Genomic DNA, 10,081 nt, shown 5'->3' on the forward strand with positions numbered 1-10,081 from the left:
CATCATCCCATGCTGATACTCAGATATTTCCCTGCTTTTAAAGGCATTTTCTTTCACTTGATCACAAGTGTCATCAATAGGTTATTTGTATTTTGAACTCTATTGAAAAGGGGATTATATCAGGACATTTAATTTTAGTTAAGAAAATATAGAAATTACTCCCATGTATGAAAAGCAGTGCTTTAAAATGAAAGAAAATAGTTCACTTCTCACTGTCACAGCAGTAGCACTGGTAAGTACTTCTAAATTGCTCCACTTTGCTATTGTCTGAGGTCCTTGATAAGCATTCCGCATTTTAAGCTTTATCTATTTCCCATCATTAAAAAGCTCATTAGTTAGTCAGCATACTGGTACTTTCTTTACAGTTCAAAAATTCAGATTATAACCTTATGGCCTATAAATGGGGCCACTCATTAGATCATCCAAAACACTAGTGTAGAGACATTTAATGGGTAAGATTTAAAATTAGATTTCCACATTTAGAAGTCTCAATAAAATACTGGACTGCTTAATGTTTTATTGAGAGACATAAAATCAATAGTATTTTATTGTATGACTGGACTCTGCATCTCACTGAGCTATTGCAGTGTTTAGCCTGCGATCAACACTGCCCAGATAGTACCTAAATTAGGATTAGGACATATGGACTTAGTGAACCCAAGCCTAAATTTTTGATGCTAGGTTCTTTTTTCCCTGATCTAATATAAGTGGTATTTCCTGTTTCCATAGTGGTAAAGTTTTGCAGTGATGTCGCCTCTCACATGGCTTTATTGTGCAGGCAACATATCTTCAGGATTTGGGCAGTCTATAAGAAACAGCCCATTAGTCACAGACTGATAAGCCATGGGTCAGATAAGAACCCAATGACCTCCTTACCCAGGTAACCTCAAGATGTGCAGAACATTACTAAGCATATGACAAAATGCTGGATATCTTGATCTAAGATCAGTAATTGGGAGGAAGAAAAGACAGCAGCAAAGAGTGCATTGGAAAAATGGAACCCATAGACAAAACATTGTTCTGTCACCCTGGGTTGAAACAAGGGGCAAATGCAAACTTACCAAACTATGTACTGAATGAAAGAGGAGGAAGCTAAGTGTCGATAAACACTGGGAACAACACCGAATGAAAAAGAACCAAGAGCAAACATTTTCTGAGGGTCCCTAGAAAATACAGACACACACCACACCCCTACATCCTCTTCCATGCTATTATTCTTTCTACCTGATATTTTGTCCTGAAGTGGATACCATCGATCTGAATGGACTTACAATACATTTCTACTGCCATCTTTCCCTAAGGTGACCTACCCAACTTCCAATGCCTCTCCATGTAATAGTGAACTACATCCCGGTATAAAGTGTGAGAGAATGAGGCTGAAGGATGATGGCAGAGCCGCTTGCAGGTGGTGGGCAAAGGTGGGGTGGTTCTGGTTACAATCTGTGAGGCATGGCATTCCCCGGTGAAGTGCTCTGCTGCTGCTAAGTCACTTCAGTTGTGTCTGACTCTGTGCAACCCCATAGACGGCAGCCCACCAGGCTCCCCCGTCCCTGGGATTCTCCAGGCAATAACACTGGAGTGGGTTGCCATTTCCTTCTCTGGTGAAGTGCTCTAGGCTGGGTCTAAAGTTTCTTATGCTGGAGAACTTGAGGAACTATGATTCCTGTCCTGTGCTGCACTTGACAGATAGGCACATAAGTAATTTTACCAAACATAAACTTGACTGCTTACCTCACTTACAAAAACTATCTAAATTGAGGGGAGTAGTCTTCTTCCTGGCTACTTAGTGCCCTGTTCTTCCATTTCCTTTAATCATCCCTGAATATTCATTGGAAGGACTGATGCTGAAGCTGAAACTCCAATACTTTGGTCACCTGATGTGAAGAGCCAACTCATTGGAGAAGACCCTGATGCTGGGAAAGATTGAAGGCAAAAAAAGAAGAAGCGGGTGGCAGAGGATGAGATGGTTAGACAGCACCACCGACTCAATGGACATGAATTTGAGCAAACTCTGTGAGTTAGTGGAGGACAGAGGAGCCTGGCTGCTGCCGTCCATGGGGGTCACAAAGAGTTGGACACACACGACTTAGTGACTAAAGAGCAACAACACAGTGACCCTTAACAGTTCCCCCTTTCCTCAGCTATCCCTCGCCACCAGGTAGCATCTGGTTCAATAATTTTTATTCACTGAAGCCTGTCTTTAAGAATCTTCTGTAATGCCCAAGTCCCAGGGTTGCACAGCCCTCGCCCCTTGAGAAGCATATATGACTGTTTTCTAAATACCAGCCTCTCCCTTGCCATATCCCTCCCTGCCTACCCAACCACCTTCTGCACTCCACTCTCACCCCAATACTGTGCACACACAACCCAGAGACACCAGCTTCAGAGTACGATTCTAGGAAGTCTAGGTACTATTCCCAAGTCTACTTGGCCTGCCTCTGGGAACTTAAAACTATGTTCTAACACAGTGTGGCTTGGCATCTGTAAATCAATAATAATAATAACCTAAATACTAAATACTGTTAAGAAGCCAGCAGTAAAAAACAGTGGGGGTCATGGAGAATGAAGGTGGTACACCTGCTCTAAGCCAGTGTAGCTCCTCTACGGAAGCTACAATTGTTCTTGTGTGAAATAAGGACAGTCCTCTGGGGAGATGCCTCCTTATTAGAACACATATTTGCTTAAACACATTCCCCAGCTTTATTGCTATCATTCTGATGACCTTGCTACACCACTGAAAATACCATCTCTATATCTTGGCCAGTCTCTCAAGTTGAGGCAAACCCCTTAAAATCTTTAGCAAAACATTCTTAAGCTCTGGCTCCAAATTTCCCTTGGTCTGCTATTTTTCAAGAATCTTGGCTTGTGTGTGAGGCTCACTTTATGCAACAGATATGCTTTTGGGAGTGCGCAGTACAATTTCTGTGGTTAGAATTCTGTTTCAGGTATACCAGAGGAGCTCACTATACCAACAACCAATTTGATGAATTATCTCGTAAAGCAAAAAATCCAACGCGTTTCTGTTTTGGAGAGATTTTCTTAAGCCAAGGCACATCTCAGACCCCCCACCTCTTTTGCTGCCTGACCAGGAACATTTGGGACTGGGTGAGATCTCACCTCAGTTCAACTCAGTAGCAGGTTGTTCTCTGGATGTTTGACTCCTGCCTGCTTCACTCTTCTGGGCAGACTCTGCTCATTCCAGTTTCCTCCCGTTTAAACAAACAACACGTTGCTATGTTTCACCACCGCAAGTCTGGCCCCAGCCTCTGCCACTGCTCACCTCCTTGACCTCTCCTCCAAAGCCTGGCCCTCCTCAGCCTCTGCAGCCCACAGCCAGCCCCAAGGTCCGGTTCCCCAGGCTTATCCTCATGTCTGCAGAAGCCCTTCTGAGCCCCAACAACCGGGTCATACCCTACACAGATGAGGTCTCAGCACTTCCCAGAAATCCGCCTGTTGGGCTGCACCCTGAACGTCTATCAGGCCTGTCCTTCCCCAGCTCCAAGACCAAAGAACAAGCTTGGCACCAGTAACAGAGATATCAGTGGTTTAAAACTTAGGGGGAGCTTATACGTCGGAAGCAGTCCTGAAGCGACACCCCACCACCACTGTGTGCTGCTGGTGGCCAGGCTGTGGGCAGAACATGGTGGCCGTCCTCGCTCTTCGCAGCATGGGGAGGTTACCAGTTGGGGAAATTGATATCAGATTGGCGCATCAGTTACCGTGGAAACCAGAAAGCTGCACCCCCCCCTCACCAACCCTTTGATAAGCATTGGAGAGTTCTGAGCTAAAGCTAGGATAATCACCAGCTGAGGCAGGGGCAAATAGGTAAGGGTCAGTCAGGTGAGCAGGATGTAGGTGAAGCAGGTTCTGGGCAAAGGAGGGATGCACAGAGAGCAAGAGAACAGCCATCTTGGATGGCCTGAACTTCCACCAGAGCTTTGCCTCTCCCATCACTGCATTTTAGAAGTCAGGGCTACAGTGGGTGGTGTTTCTTCCTAGTATTCAGAGTTTCTGTGGACAGCAATCCATGTCACTCATTCACACAGTAAAGCAGCGTGTTACAGCCCAACACCATAATAAAGCACAGAACACATGATGATAGCTCTTAGCCTGGCCATGCCCGTGCTCTAAGAGGCAGCCCTCTTATCAAGAGGCTGAAAAGGCCCTCCAAACTCAGGAGCCTAGGAGGGAGGGACAGGACAAAGCCTGGCCTATGCTGGTTCTGTGTTAGTTAAGACACCTGGCACAGAAGGGCCATACAGAGTTATTGTCTATGAAAGCCATGGAAATCCACTGCCCCCGGCCTCCAACGCCCACCACTCCTCAATAATCCAGTTCCCTGACATTAAATGTGCAATGACTCACAGCTGTAGAGAAATAGAAACTTAACTACCGTATGTATATTTTGCATGGGTTTGTGTGACAGGCAGAATAATGCCCCCAAAGATGTCCCCTGACCCTGTGGATGGGTTACCTTACACGGCAAAAAAAACGCTGCAGATATGACTGAGTTACGGATTTATGATGAGGAGATGATCTTGGCTCATCCATGTGGGCCCAGTGTAATAATGTAGATCCTTAAACCAGAGACTCTTTCCCACTCATGGTCAGAAGGAAATGTGACTACCGAAGAACAGTGAAAGAAAATGTGGCTCTGAAGAGACACAACCCAAGGAGTGTGGGTAGACTCTAGAAGTTGGAAAAGGCGAGGAAAGGAACACAGCCCTGGTGACACCTTGATTCTAGCCCAGTGCGACCCCTTCCAGACCTCTGATGAGAAAAGCCAACTCACTGGAAAAGACCCTGATGCTGGGTAAGAGAAGGGAGCGACAGAGGATGAGATGGTTGGATGGCATCACTGACTCAATAGACAGGGGTTTGAGCAAACTCAGGGAGATACTGCAGGACAGGGAAGGCTGGCGTGCTGCAGTTCGTGGGGTTGCAAAGAGTTAGACACGACTTATCAGCTGAACAACAATAGGAAACTAACACAGTCTGGAAGAGTAGTTTGCTGAAGTTGTTGCCACAGTTTATCTTACTTAAATGCTACAAGAGCTTTCATCACATCTCACCTCCCAGAAGTCTTCTGAAAACAAATCACTCCCTTGCTGTTTAATTTTTCTTTTTCCTTTCACATGTAGGCTGAGGCTTCATCAGACTTATTCCACTGGAAGGCTCCAGCAATAATACTACCTCAGTGTATAGCCCCCCAAACAGGAGATCAAACCAGTTAATCCTAAAGGAAATCAGTCCTGAATATTCAATGGACTGATGCTGAAGCTGAAACTTCACTACTTTGGCCACCTGATGAGAAGAACTGACTCATTGGAAAAGACCCTGATGCTGGGAAAGATTGAAGGCAGGAGGAGAAGGGGATGACAGAGGATGAAATGGTTGGATGGCATCACCCGACTCGATGGATATGAGTTTGAGCAAGCTCCCAGAATTGGTGATGGACAGGGAGGCCTGGAGTGCTGCAGTCCATGGAGTTGCAAATAATCAGACACGACTGAGCGACTAAACTGATAGCCCCCGACAAGAACAATCCACACAGGATGCTACATTTTCTCCCTCAAAAAGGGGAGATGGAGGGTATCATGTGGGGGGCAGCGAATGTATTAACCAAAGACACGCTCCAGGGAAGAAGAATGAAAAGAAGATGTTTTGACTAGCTTGACTGTGGCACTTCATCCCTGGAGTCATTCCCCTCAAGTTTAAATTGCCGCTGACTGGGTAGTTTTCCCTCTAAAAGCTTCTGGATGCCGTGTGTGCTGCCCTGGAGGAAGGCCTGAGGGGAGAAGACAATAGCTGTGAAAGAATCAGAGCTCTCACCCCTAACCACTCCCCTCCCCAACCAGGAAAAGTTAAGAAAACCACCAAATGTGGCCTCAGAAAAATGCCTAGTCAAGCAGTTGTTTCGTCCCTGCCTGTTGAACATTTGGGTTGCCCAATGCAAATGTTAAAGCTGTGTTCAAACCAGAAAAAATAAAAATAATAAGCTGTCAGAATAATTACTAAGAACATGCAAGGATTATACAAAGTAAACTGCAGCCTGCAAAAAAGAGAATTGCATGTTAGCTAATTGTTAATTTTAGCAATCTCAGTGGCTAATTACCATGGCTCACATTGACTATTAGCTTGATGCCCCAGCACCTGCTTTCTCCAATGAACAGATTTCTTCATCGCTAGCACAGGAGCAAAATGTGTAATTATTGGCCATCATTGGGGCGATTTTTCAGTGATTCTTTTGTGCGATGTGAATAAAGCATAATGACATATTTTATTAGAGGGCAAATAGCTGTTTGTTAATGGAAATGATTTGAAATCCAAAAAAAAACTAGAAACTAGGAGCATGTTTTCGGTATCAGCGTGAATTCAAATGTATTTTCTTTTAACTCTTTATAAAAGGAGCATAGAAATCAAATCTAAACTGAGTATAATATATTTAATGATATGTACAAACACAGCATTGATTAATTACCTCAAATGCTTTCACTGGTACACCATTTATTTTGTTTCAGTCATGTGTTAAATTTTAGTATTTCATATTTAAATTCTTATTTCTTGGTCCGAGAGTCTTGGCGAAGCTGACCTGCGTCACACCTCATTTCCTGGAGAACTCTCTTTTCATTGGTATACATGGCACTTTGGGAGAGCTCTGAAAACCCAGGCTCATTGCTTTGAGAGCTGACGTACCAGCATCTCCCTAAAAAGATGGGCATGAATTAGGTTATCAACACCCAACTGTCAGCCACTGGGTGGATTGTACGTTGTCAATAAGGTGCCCTGAGGATAAGACTGGAACTCTTTCAGGCTTGGAAATGACCTTCTTTTCCCTTTCATGACAAAATTAATAGATCTACTACTGGAATCTATTAAATAATAAAAGCAACGTCCATCTTCAGCTGCTGCTGCTGCTGCTAAGTCACATCAGTCGTGTCCGACTCTGTGCGACCCCACAGACGGTAGCCCACAAGGCTCCCCCGTCCCTGGGATTCTCCTGGCAAGGACACTGGAATGGGTTGCTATTTCCATCTTCAGCTAAGGGATATAAATGATCATATAAGAATACACGTGTGTGTGTGTTTACTTACCTACTGGAAAACAGTACTTCCATTGGTCATAATGCAACATAGCAGGGTCTTTTCTTTCAACTCTGTCCCCGACAAGGTTCTCAAACCTCCATCTAGCCTCTGTTTTCTTCTCCTAACCCTACCCCCAACCAATTTTTATGTTCTTATAATGGATAATAATTCTAATTATTGTGCTATGAAGTTTGAGTATAAAGTCCTCTGAAACTCTCAAATGCAAAAAAAAAAAAAAAAAATTCATTTAAGAATGGATTCATGAAGAATTAATACTAACATGATCAGCTTACCCTGTTGGTTTGATCAAGCTCAGGGGTAAAAAGCTGGTTTGGAGTGTTTAATTCCACCACATATTTATACCTTATTTGTGTGTCTAACTCTGAACACCCTGTGCGGAATTCTTCCTAAACCATGACACAAGAAAAGGCGCCTCTCGTTCTCCACAGAAAAGATTAAAGGGCTGTGCTTGAGATGTGTTTGCCGAGCTTTCGTCACTCCATTCCACTCAGGTTGGATTATGAAAGTTGTGTATTTTCAAAGGTCACTGGAAGGCAACCCACCTCTGTTTCCTGAGTGTGGAGAACTGGCTCCTAATTGCCAGGCTTATTGTTTTATTACCACTGTTTACAAACAGGGAGAAACTCCCTTGAATGGGCACGTCCCTTTCTTACCACAGGCCTCCCCACTAGTTTAAGATGTAGATAAGTTCAGTATTCAGGTTCACTGTTTGACCCATTAAACTGGTATTGAGGTATAATTTGTGTGTTTTCCCAGTACCGTTGCACATAGAATGGGGTTCATTTCCACACGTTTGAATAAATTTATCCAGTTCAGTGAACCTGTTGTGAGGCTCAGCAAAACTCAGTAGGTGGCTTTAAAGTCCTGTAATTAGCCCATTACAGAAAATCTGTACTTTGGATTTTTGCACATTGGTTAATAAGCATAACATGCTTCATATATAAATAACATTACATTAAATGATGCAATATAAAGGAATTAAAGGCCAATGGAGTTAAACAAAATACTTGAAAGAGACCTCAAATTAGCATGTTTAATTCCAACTCACTGCACAGGAAAAGCCTCTGGCTCTTACTGTACAGCGCTCCCCACAAGCTCGGGATGACGCCGGCTGTGCGCGAGGGGCCGGGCTCTCCGTCTACATGGCCTAGAGTCATCTGTTGACTCTGTTAAGTTTGGGGTGGGTTTACCTTTACCTCATTTCCTTTCACTTCTAATTATGGACAAGGAGACGAGTTGAGGGGACAGAAGAAAAAAAAAAAAATTAAAAAGAAAAAAAAAAGATCTTCACCTCTCTGTGGAATGAAATTCTATTTCCATTTAAACATCAAATGTAACAGTAGGGTAAACCTGCTCCAATGAATGAAGAACAAGTACGACACAAAGATGAAATCACCCCATAGTCATATAAAGAGTAACTGAAAAAGAGTTGAACCACCACTCCATAGAGAAGGTAAGCTTCCTGAAACCAAGAACCCTGATGGTCTTTGCCTTTATGTTACCCACCCCCACCTCCACCCCCAGTTCCTTCATTCACCCCACTGTTTATTGAGCACCTTCTGCATATCAAGCACTGCAACAGGTTTTGGAAACGGTAAATAAAAGAAACTGTAGAAAAGAAACTGACTCATTAGCCAAAAATCAATCCTGCAAAATTAATCCATCAAATGATCAAACACTGAATCACTAATTTTTCAGATTTACCAAATGTAATGATCAAAACAAGTTTCTTTTAACTATTTACACAACTTACACAATTTTTATAGGATAGTCATAGTTGGTCTGTTTTTATTGGCTTTTTATAACAGCATTTTGAAGAACCATAACGTATCAAAACCTATGATACTTTAATCTTCTCATAGACAAATTTTATATTCATAAAATGTCATATTTTACCCAAAATTTTAGTTATTTTTTAAATAAATATTTGGCCTTATACAGATTTCTTCAACTCATCTACACTTTTGTCAACTCTTTAGCTTTCTAGGATTATTTTTGTCAGTTTCCTAAGATGAATACTGGCTTCAGTATATGATGCTGTTGCTTCATTATTTCCAAGCTCATTTCTAGTTTTACCTACCATTTTAGCATTTTAGAAATTTTAACGAAGGTTTAAATCCTTTTTTGTAAACTTCAGTTTTATGGTAACATGTAAATCGAATTTAAATTTCTGCCATTCATTTAATCTTGCCAATTCCTTATAAGCCTCTTGACTTGATTTATGCAACTTTGAACACATGTGCCCTTTTATTTTAGAGTTTTTGATGCATTACAACCATGTAAAAGTACCTTAGTTTTCCCTTGCTAGAAAATAAAAATTGAATCTTCAGTTCAGTAGCTCAGTCGTGTTCGACTCTTTGTGACCCCATGGACTGCAGCACACCAGGCCTCCCTGTCCATCACCAACTCCCAAAGTTTACTCAAACTCATGTCCATCGAGTCGGTGATGCCATCCAACTATCTCATCCTCTGTTGTCCCCTTCTCCTCCTGTCTTCAATCTTTCCTAGCATCAGGGTCTTTTCAAATGAGTCAGTACTTCTCATCAGGTAGCCAAAGTACTGGTGTTTCAGCTTCAGCATCAGTCCTTCCAGTGAATATTCAGGATTGACTTCCTTTAGGATGGATCTCCTTGCTGTCCAAGGAACCCTCAAGAGTCTTCTCTAACAGCACAGTTCAAAAGCATCAATTCTTCGGCCCTCAGCTTTCTTTATAGTCCAACTCTCACATCCATACATGACCACTGGAAAAACCAAAGCTTTGACTAGACAGACCTTTGCTGGCAAAGTAATGTCTCTGCTTTTTAATAAGCTGTCTAGGTTGGTCATAGCTTTTCTTCCAAGGAGCAAGCATCTTTTAATTTCATGACTGCAGTCACCATCTGCAGAGATTTTGGGGCCCAAAAAATCAAGTCTGCCACTGTTTTCACTGTTTCCCCATCTATTTGCCATGAAGTGATGGGACCAGATGCCATGAT

At 42.7% G+C, this 10,081-nt stretch overlaps 1 long non-coding RNA gene across 2 annotated transcripts in view; it reads right to left on the minus strand.

Annotated features, from left to right (window-relative positions):
- Positions 1 to 3,223, minus strand: part of LOC138984349 (uncharacterized) — a 44,800-nt gene extending 41,577 nt beyond the window's left edge. For both annotated transcript variants that reach the window (XR_011461594.1, XR_011461595.1), the window contains exon 1: positions 3,118 to 3,223. This is a non-coding gene — a long non-coding RNA (uncharacterized lncRNA). The remainder of the gene's footprint in view (positions 1 to 3,117) is intronic.
- Positions 3,224 to 10,081: the final 6,858 nt, after the last annotated feature.

The sequence above is a fragment of the Bos mutus genome, chromosome 21 (assembly GCF_027580195.1).
Source record: "Bos mutus isolate GX-2022 chromosome 21, NWIPB_WYAK_1.1, whole genome shotgun sequence".
Lineage (NCBI taxonomy): Eukaryota > Metazoa > Chordata > Mammalia > Artiodactyla > Bovidae > Bos > Bos mutus.